The sequence below is a fragment of the Octopus sinensis genome, linkage group LG27 (assembly GCF_006345805.1).
Source record: "Octopus sinensis linkage group LG27, ASM634580v1, whole genome shotgun sequence".
NCBI lineage: Eukaryota > Metazoa > Mollusca > Cephalopoda > Octopoda > Octopodidae > Octopus > Octopus sinensis.
In genome coordinates this window covers 220,964-229,766 of record NC_043023.1, presented here as the reverse complement: position 1 = coordinate 229,766, position 8,803 = coordinate 220,964, and positions in this window count along the sequence as shown.

Genomic DNA, 8,803 nt, shown 5'->3' with positions numbered 1-8,803 from the left:
GCAGCCTCAACTTGACGGACAAATGCCTCATCAATGGCAGAAGCGGGGCGACCAGATCTGGGAGCTGTTTCCACAGAGTTCCGACCATGTTTGAATTCACGATGCCAGCGTTTTACAAGGTCATATGATGGGGCATCATCACCATAAGTTACTTTCATTTCATCAAAAGTCTCCCGTGGTGTGCGTCCTTTCAAATACAAAAACCGGATCACTGCTCGACACTCAACAGGCTCCATTTCACACTTGACTCAGTTCAAACACCTGTAAATCAAAAACCACAATTAGTTCAGAGCTGTAATTTGCCACTTAATCTATAGAGATATAAATAATTGCACATGCAAAATTTCAGCTAGATCAAACAACTGCAAGTGGGCCAGAGGCATTACTTATTGAACGTCCCTCGTATATAAGGACACAGGAATGTGTCAAGGCCGACAGGAAGCGTTGATGCTTCCTAGGGCTAAACAGCGGTGGTGTAATTCCCTTACTAGACTGTCACGTTAAGTTGACAGTATACAACCACTCTATCGCTCCACCACCGCACATATCTCTATGAGATATTTAGAAATTTAATATCTCTGATATATATATATATATATATATATATATATATAAATATTTTATTTTCTCTCTGTTTATTTCTGTGTTCTTTTCTGTAGCGTAGGCTCGAAACATAAAAGACTTTCTTACTTCCCGAGCGCTAAACTAATACAACCCGTCATTGTAACAGAATAAATTGATTTGTAAACATCATTATGATGATGTTGGATATGATGCAACGATAAATATTTGTTGTTATTATAATCGCACACTGTAGGATGTGTAAGATAAACAATGCGTGAAGTTTTAAGGAAATATTTATTTACCGTTACGTTACAAATACCTTGTCTCAACGGGCAGGTTTTAATACATTCTAAAGCATGCGAAGTAAAGTTAGATGAGGTAGAATGTTTCATTACATAGTTTGGCGTATACGAATAGTTAGTAGTAATCCACAGATAGCGATAGAATGATGTTGTAAGAGAACAGAATTAGAGAGAATTGTAGGGTGTTTCTCACAGTTGCTTTCTCCCTCTGAACAAGGTTGGTCAGTCAGACCTCGTTGAGTCGTCACCGACTGTGACGAACTGACTTTTGCTTGAGGTATGCTTGCTTATATAAAGATCCAGAAGGATAGATATATCGTTGAGAACAATAGATTTAGTTGGTGGTTTTGTTATCTCTATTCTAGCTTTTGGTGAAGTAGAAGAGGTTAGAAAGGGTCAAGTGGTGAAGACATTTCGGCCTAGATAAAGGCATCTGGAAAATGTAAAACTGCTGTCAAAGAAAAACCATTGTTCCATCATGAGAACAGTTCTGTTGCAGCGTTAATTTAAATTTGGCTACGGTGGATCGAATCCAATTCATGCACGCAAGATTCACTACATATATATATATATATATTCAACGACAACTTTATACACATGGCTTTTGAAAACAATATGCTTTGTGATAGCTGTTCCGTATGAGTTGCACGGACGGTCCTAGTTACTCTCAGCATCGTAAAAACATCTAGTGAACCAGTGAAAGATTCTGTTGGAAACAAACAACGCTATTCTTTCATCTGTAACCATACCATCTTTTATTCGGGCATTGTATATCTAGGATTACATTATCTAATGCACAGTATAGAAAATTTGTATTAGTGATTACAGTTATTGCAGCTGTTTAATCCCACGTTCGTTCTGATCCAAGACGTTCCAATTGGGATCGTGCCGTCTTTTATTTGGTCACAGTGTATCTAGGACTACATTATCTAAGGTGTCCTTACTAAGACGGTATGGTGGTACTTGAGCGAAATTTAGGTGCACTTTGTTGACTTGCGTTGTCAGTAGTGTGAGGGAATAGTTAAGACTTCTCTTTGTAATAGCTACTTCTGTGAGTGAGCGTCGTTCTCGTCATATACTGCGACATTGTTTGAGTTGGATTATGATGAAGATAAAAGATAGAGTACTCATTACCTTACTTGATGATGCATCAGAGTAGTGGTTTTGTGGTTGTGGTGGTGGTTGTGGATGCGGTGATAGTTGCGGGTGGTTGTAGTGGTTGTGGTTGTGTCATTTGTCGTGTGGGGGTAATGATGGTGATGGTGAGGGAGCTGAAGCTTGATGACTGTTTTGGGGTGGTTCAATGTATATTCTTGTGTATGCATTTGTGTGTATAGACAGACAGACAAACAGACAGACAGACAGACAGACAGACAGACAGACAGACAGATGTATGTATGTATGTATGGATGGATGGATAGACGGATGGACAGACAGACAGACAGACAGACAGACAGATAGATAGATAGATAGATAGATAGATAGATAGATAGATAGATAGATAGATAGATAGATAGATAGATAGATAGATAGATAGATAGATAGATAGAAAGACAGACAATATTTAATAGATAAATTGATAGATATACATATACTTAGATTTCTCAAAGCTAAATAGACACACCCTCATTAAACTATTTTACCTGTGCGAACACTACTCATTTGTGTGAAGCACAAACAGGTTAAATCGTTACAAACTATACAAAACGTATGTCTACTAAATCACTAAATTAAGTCTTCAAATGCACCAAATGATATTATTTTATTTCTAGAAAGATAACTTTCAAAAATTGTGTCTATTTACTGAGATGTGTGTGTGTCATAACAACAACAACAACAACAACAACAACAACAATAATAATAATAATAATAATAATAATAATAATAATAATAATAATAATAATAAAAACAACAATAATAATTGTAGAATGGAATTTATAAATATTTAATACATCGCTACGCGCGTTTCCACAAATCACATGATGTTAACATTAGAGTCGGTATCATTGAGATTAGTACAGTATAGTCCGTAATATCCGTGGGCATCTGGTTGATCATCATCGATTCATTTCATCAGGCGATCCTGCATTATTGAATGAATCACAGAGGGGTGTTTATCCCTACTTGCCAGTATGAAGGCCAATCTAGCTTTGTAGATATTACTGTATGTACTTGGCAGGAGGATGAAGATGATGGGAGTAGAAGAAGAAATAGTAGTAATATGAGGATGGAGGTGTATATGGTGGTGTTGGATTTATTTGCTTTTCATTCTGCAGATTTTAAGGATGATCATTCATTCATCAGATTTAAGGGTGCTAGCACATTTCTTTCTTCTATTTCATCCAAGAAGTGACACTTCTTAATAAATTCTAAACCCAGCAGCTGTTCAGCTGCTAAACAGGGGGAGGGGGTTGACTAAATTGATCAATACCACCCACCTTATGATGACATTTTACACGGTCTCTGTGGTTACAGAGTGTATCATCTTAAACATTGGCATTTTCGTTTATTTGTTTGGGTTCCTTCACTGTTACTCTTTACTCTTTTACTCTTTTACTTGTTTCAGTCATTTGACTGTGGCCATGCTGGAGCACCGCCTTTAGTCGAGCAAATCGACCCCGGGACTTATTCTTTGTAAGCCCAGTACTTATTCTATCGGTCTCTTTTGCCGAACCGCTAAGTTACGAGACGCAAACACACCAGCATCGGTTGTCAAACGATGTTGGGGGGACAAACACAGACACACAAACATATACACACACACACACACACACACACACATATATATATACATACATACGATGGGCTTCTTTCAGTTTCCGTCTACCAAATCCACTCACAAGGCTTTGGTCGGCACGAGGCTATAGTAGAAGACACTTGCCCAAGGTGCCACGCAGTGGGACTGAACCCGGAACCATGTGGTTGGTAAGCAAGATACTTACCACACAGCCACTCCTATGCCTCTAATTTGTTACTCCTTTTCGAAATATGTTTTTTCTTATATCTATCCTACATTATATCGGTACAACCATGATGCAACCCCGAAAAACTGACTTACTAGTCAGTATCATTAGACGGTAGCCTGCATAATGAAATAGCAGCTTTATCTGAATATCCCTAACGAATTTAAAAGATGTATATATACATACAAGCGTAGGAGTGGATGTGTGGTAAGTAGCTTGCTTACCAACCATTATGTGTGTGGTGAGCATTCTATAAAACAGAACGTTAGCTTCGGTAAACTGCACAGAAATTATGGCCATTTACCAAATTTACGTAAACTTTCATAGTTTCAAAATATTAGCGAGGTGTAATTAAAACTGATGTAAACAATAAAATAACGATTTAATTGTTTGATGTACATACTGAAATGAACACACAGTCATCAATATGGAAGAAATAGAAATAAACAAATAAACAGAGTGCAAGAATGATTGGTGAGGTGGTTAGTAAGGGATATATGAACCTTTGTTTGAAATAATTTAGAAAAGAGGCTGGTCCATGGAACACGCTAATTTCGGCATCTCCTCTGATGTTATACCACGAGACACCCCCCCCCTATTTCCTGCCACAGTTCATCCTTGCTCCTAAATTGGCGTTCATTCGTAAACTCGTCGCTTTAGAATACTCCACTAAAGTTTTCTATTAGGCTTAAGTCGGAAGAACAGGCAGGACACTTTATCTTCCGAGGTCCACATAAGCCTAATTGTTGCAGATACTCTGTAGCTTTCTTCACTGAGTGCGCTTTACCTTGCATGAAAGCAACCCATTGCTTTTTTAACCAAAGTTCAAGGTGCTCCTTCAGAAAGGCTATTCTAACACCGTCCGGTACTTTTCAAAGACCAACCATAATACCTCCAATAATATCTGCCCAAATCCTGATGCCTCCTCCCACTTGTGGCGTCTCAAGCGTTGATGACAATGTCGTCCATTTACAACTCCTCCCTTGCTCCAACCATCAGGTCCATCAAAGGTAGCATGAATTTCGTCCGTAAACAAAACTTTTGAAAAGTCGGCCTTCATGTTATCTTTAGCCAATTTCAGACGATTTTGTATGTGTATTTTGTATAAAAGAGGCCTTTTAACTGATGTCACTGGTTTACAGATCTTTTTCAGTAGATGACATTGGGTAGTTCTGGATACAATAGTTTCGGCACTGCGCTTGAAAAGTCCTCCACTTGTAAGATCTGGGTTTTTTACAACTTTACGCTTAATTCGTGACAGAGAACATTGAGAAGCAGCCCTCAACTGACCTTGTCGGCTCTCTTACGTATCTTATTAGGAGCTGGAACTTTTTTTTATTTTTCGCAGTTTGGTGATATTTTTCAGTTATTTTTTGATATTTCTAATGTTGATTTACCTTTTGCAAGTTTAGAAGTAATAACAGATTTCTCTGAAGTAGTTAAGTCACATTTACGACCCATAATTACACGATTATCAGACCACTCGTTAATAAGTTGGAATACTCTTTTACTTGTTTCAGCCAGTTGACTGCGGCCATGCTGGAGCACCGCCTTTAATCGAGCAACTCGGCCCCGGTCTCTTTTGCCGAACCTCTAAGTAACGGGGACATAAACACAGCAGCATCGGTTGTCAAGCAATGCTAGGGGGACAAACACAGACACACAAACACACATACATATATATACATATATACGACAGGCTTCTTTCAGTTTTTTTAGCCCGGGGCTATATGCACTTGCCCAAGATGCCACGCAGTGGGACTGAATCCGGAACCATGTGGTTGGTTAGTAAGCTACTTACCACACAGCCACTCCTGCGTGGCTGAAAGTTCGTGGAAATCATGCAAATGGTTGTGGTTTGTTTACACTAGGGCAAAACCTGACGTTTCTTTTTTACACACCAAACGCATATAACTGTTGCCATTATTCTGTGGAAATTTAGTTGAATTCCAACGAGTAATTTTTAAATGATGTAAGAAAAAATGTAATGTCGTTAATTTGAAACAGTGTATATAAGCACATATATGCACGCACACACGCACGCACAAGTGCAAGCATGGCTGTGTGGTTTAGAAGTTTGATTTCCAACCATGCAGTTCCGGGTTCAGTCCTACTGCGTCATAGGCAAATGTCATGCGACCCACAGCCTTGTGCATCAGTTTGGTAGACGGAAATTGAATAGAGGCCCATCACACACACACACACACACACAACACACACACACACACACATACGTATGTATATATATATATGCATGTATAGATATAATTCGGTAGTCTGACTATTGGCTCTTTCCAGGACTTTGTTGTTGGTCACATAATGTTCTGACTTGATGCACAAGATTGAACGAAGCTTTTGTTGGTGAAAGCGTTCTAATGTTTTGATGTTTCGCAGCCGTAAAGCAAGATTAAAATGACAACAATATGGAAGACCATAATTTTCGTTAACTTAAGATTTTGTTGAAGACGCATTTCATTAGCTTTCCAAACGCCCCACGTATGTGCGCGCGCGCGTGTATGTGTGTGTGTGTGTGTGTGTGTGTATGTGTAGGTGCAAGCGTGGTTGTGGGAAAAAGCTTGCTTCTCGACCACATGGTTTCGGGTTCAGTTCCACTGCCTGCCATCTGGGGCAAGTGTCTACAATTATAGTTTCGGACTGACCAAAGCCTTGTGAGTGGATTTAGTATCGATTTAGAATCGATTAAAGATTCTTCGAGGTGGTATCGTAGCATTGAAACAAATTTGAAGAAAGAAAGAGAAAGAAAAGACAGAAAGACAGACAGACAGACAGATAGATAGATAGATAGATAGATAGATAGATAGATAGATAGATAGATAGATAGATAGATAGATAGATAGATAGATAGACAGACAGATAGTGTGTGTTTTAAATGTATGTTTTTATATGTGTGTGTGTATGCGTATATATATAGTTATTTATTTATATACATAAACATTCATTTAAATACATACATTCATACAGAACATTGACAGAAATAAGTAATTATATGTATGTGTGTGTGTATATGTGTGTGTGTGTGTGCATTGTGTTTGTGCGTGTCTATGTAAATGTGTGTGTATTTGAGTGTGTGTGTGTGTATGTGTGTGTGTGTGTGTAATTCGGTGCTATCCAATCATTTTAAAGTAAATACTTAGATGTAGGGCAACGAGGAGGTGACTCGGTGCATTTTACAGTCTACTGTACTTCTGTCTTGCAGTGTATATACACATACACACGTACACATGTACACGCTAGCATCCATATCTATCTATCTATCTATCTATCTATCTATCTATCTATATGAGTGTGTGTACACATATATGCACACACACACTCACACACACACACATACACACATATGGTAATTGTTCACTTTGGTTAGATTAAAAAAGTAAATAGTTGTAAAAGAAGCAAAGGGACGAATCAAACTTAGACGAATCGTGGACTATCATTCAATTAGGAAACGTTGGAGACAACATTCTTCAGGGGTTGGCACGGCGTCGACTAATTATGAATATATACACCTGTGAAAATTGTAATTCGCCATGTGACCTTACTACACGTGGTGACGTTATTCATGGAAAATTATGGCACTGCAAGCATTGTAAAAGGAGCAAATCTGTTCGTTACCGTTCGTTTTTGAGGAGAAATCATATTTCGTCCCCCTTAATTTTTATTTACTTTTTTAATCTAACCAAACTGAACAATTACCTAGATAGATAGATAGATAGATAGATAGATACATACATACATACATACATACATACATACATACATACATACATACGTACATACATACATACATACATACATACATGTGCGCATTTGTTTGGTTTCTTTGGTAGATTGTATGTAACGTAATTATACAATATACGAGATATGTATTATATAAACGTGACAAACTGTCATCATCATCATCATGATTGTCGTCGTCGAGGTTTTAACGTTCACTTTTTGGCTCTTACATGGGTCAGACGGAATATGTTGAGGCCTTCTACAACCTGATGCCCTTCTTGTCACCAACTCGCACCTGCTTCCGAAAAAGGTAACATCTGTCCAACACCAGACATGTTTTCACAGAATATTCGAAACTAAGACGCCACTTGCATGACGGTGACAATCGTTTACAATTATCACATCTTGTAATCACAATGATTAGATGTATGTATGTATTTTTTCTAATTGAGAGTTAACTTGACCGATAGCAAGGCTGTGAAGGAAAGCACCTTGTTTTATCCTTCATTGTCCCAGACATCCTGGTCATTTGAAGTTGCGTTCTTTCTCTAAGATCCCAAGTTCAGTCATACTTTGCATCAGATAAGTTGGTACGTATCGGCAGAATTTGAACTCAGAACGTATAAACGGAAGAAATACCTATTTCTTTACTACCCACAAGGGGCTAAACACAGAGGGGACAAACAAGGACAGACAAAGGGATTAAGTCGATTATATCGACCCCAGTGCGTAACTGGTACTTATTTAATCGACTCCGAAAGTCGACCTTGGCGGAATTTGAACTAAGAACGTAACGGCAGACGAAATACGGCTACGCATTTCGCCCGGCGTGCTAACGACTCTGCCAGCTCGCCGCCCTAACATGGACAAATATTGATTTTAAATTTTGGCACAAAGCCAGCAATTTCAGCGGGGGGGGGGGGGTTAGTCGATTACATCGACCTCAGTGTTACTTATTTTATCGGCAGAATTTGAACTGAGAACAAACTGACGGACGAAATACCGCAAAACAAGTATTAATATTTTTCTTTTATTCTTCTACTTGTTTCAGTCATCTGATTGCGACCATGCTGGAGCACCACCGTGAAGGATTTTAGTCGAACAAACCAACACCAGGACTTATTTTAAAGCCTAATACACACACACACACACACACACATATAAACGACGGGTTTCAGACACAAACATAAATACGCACACCCACAGACACACACATATTGAAATTATCACCTCTTCCAA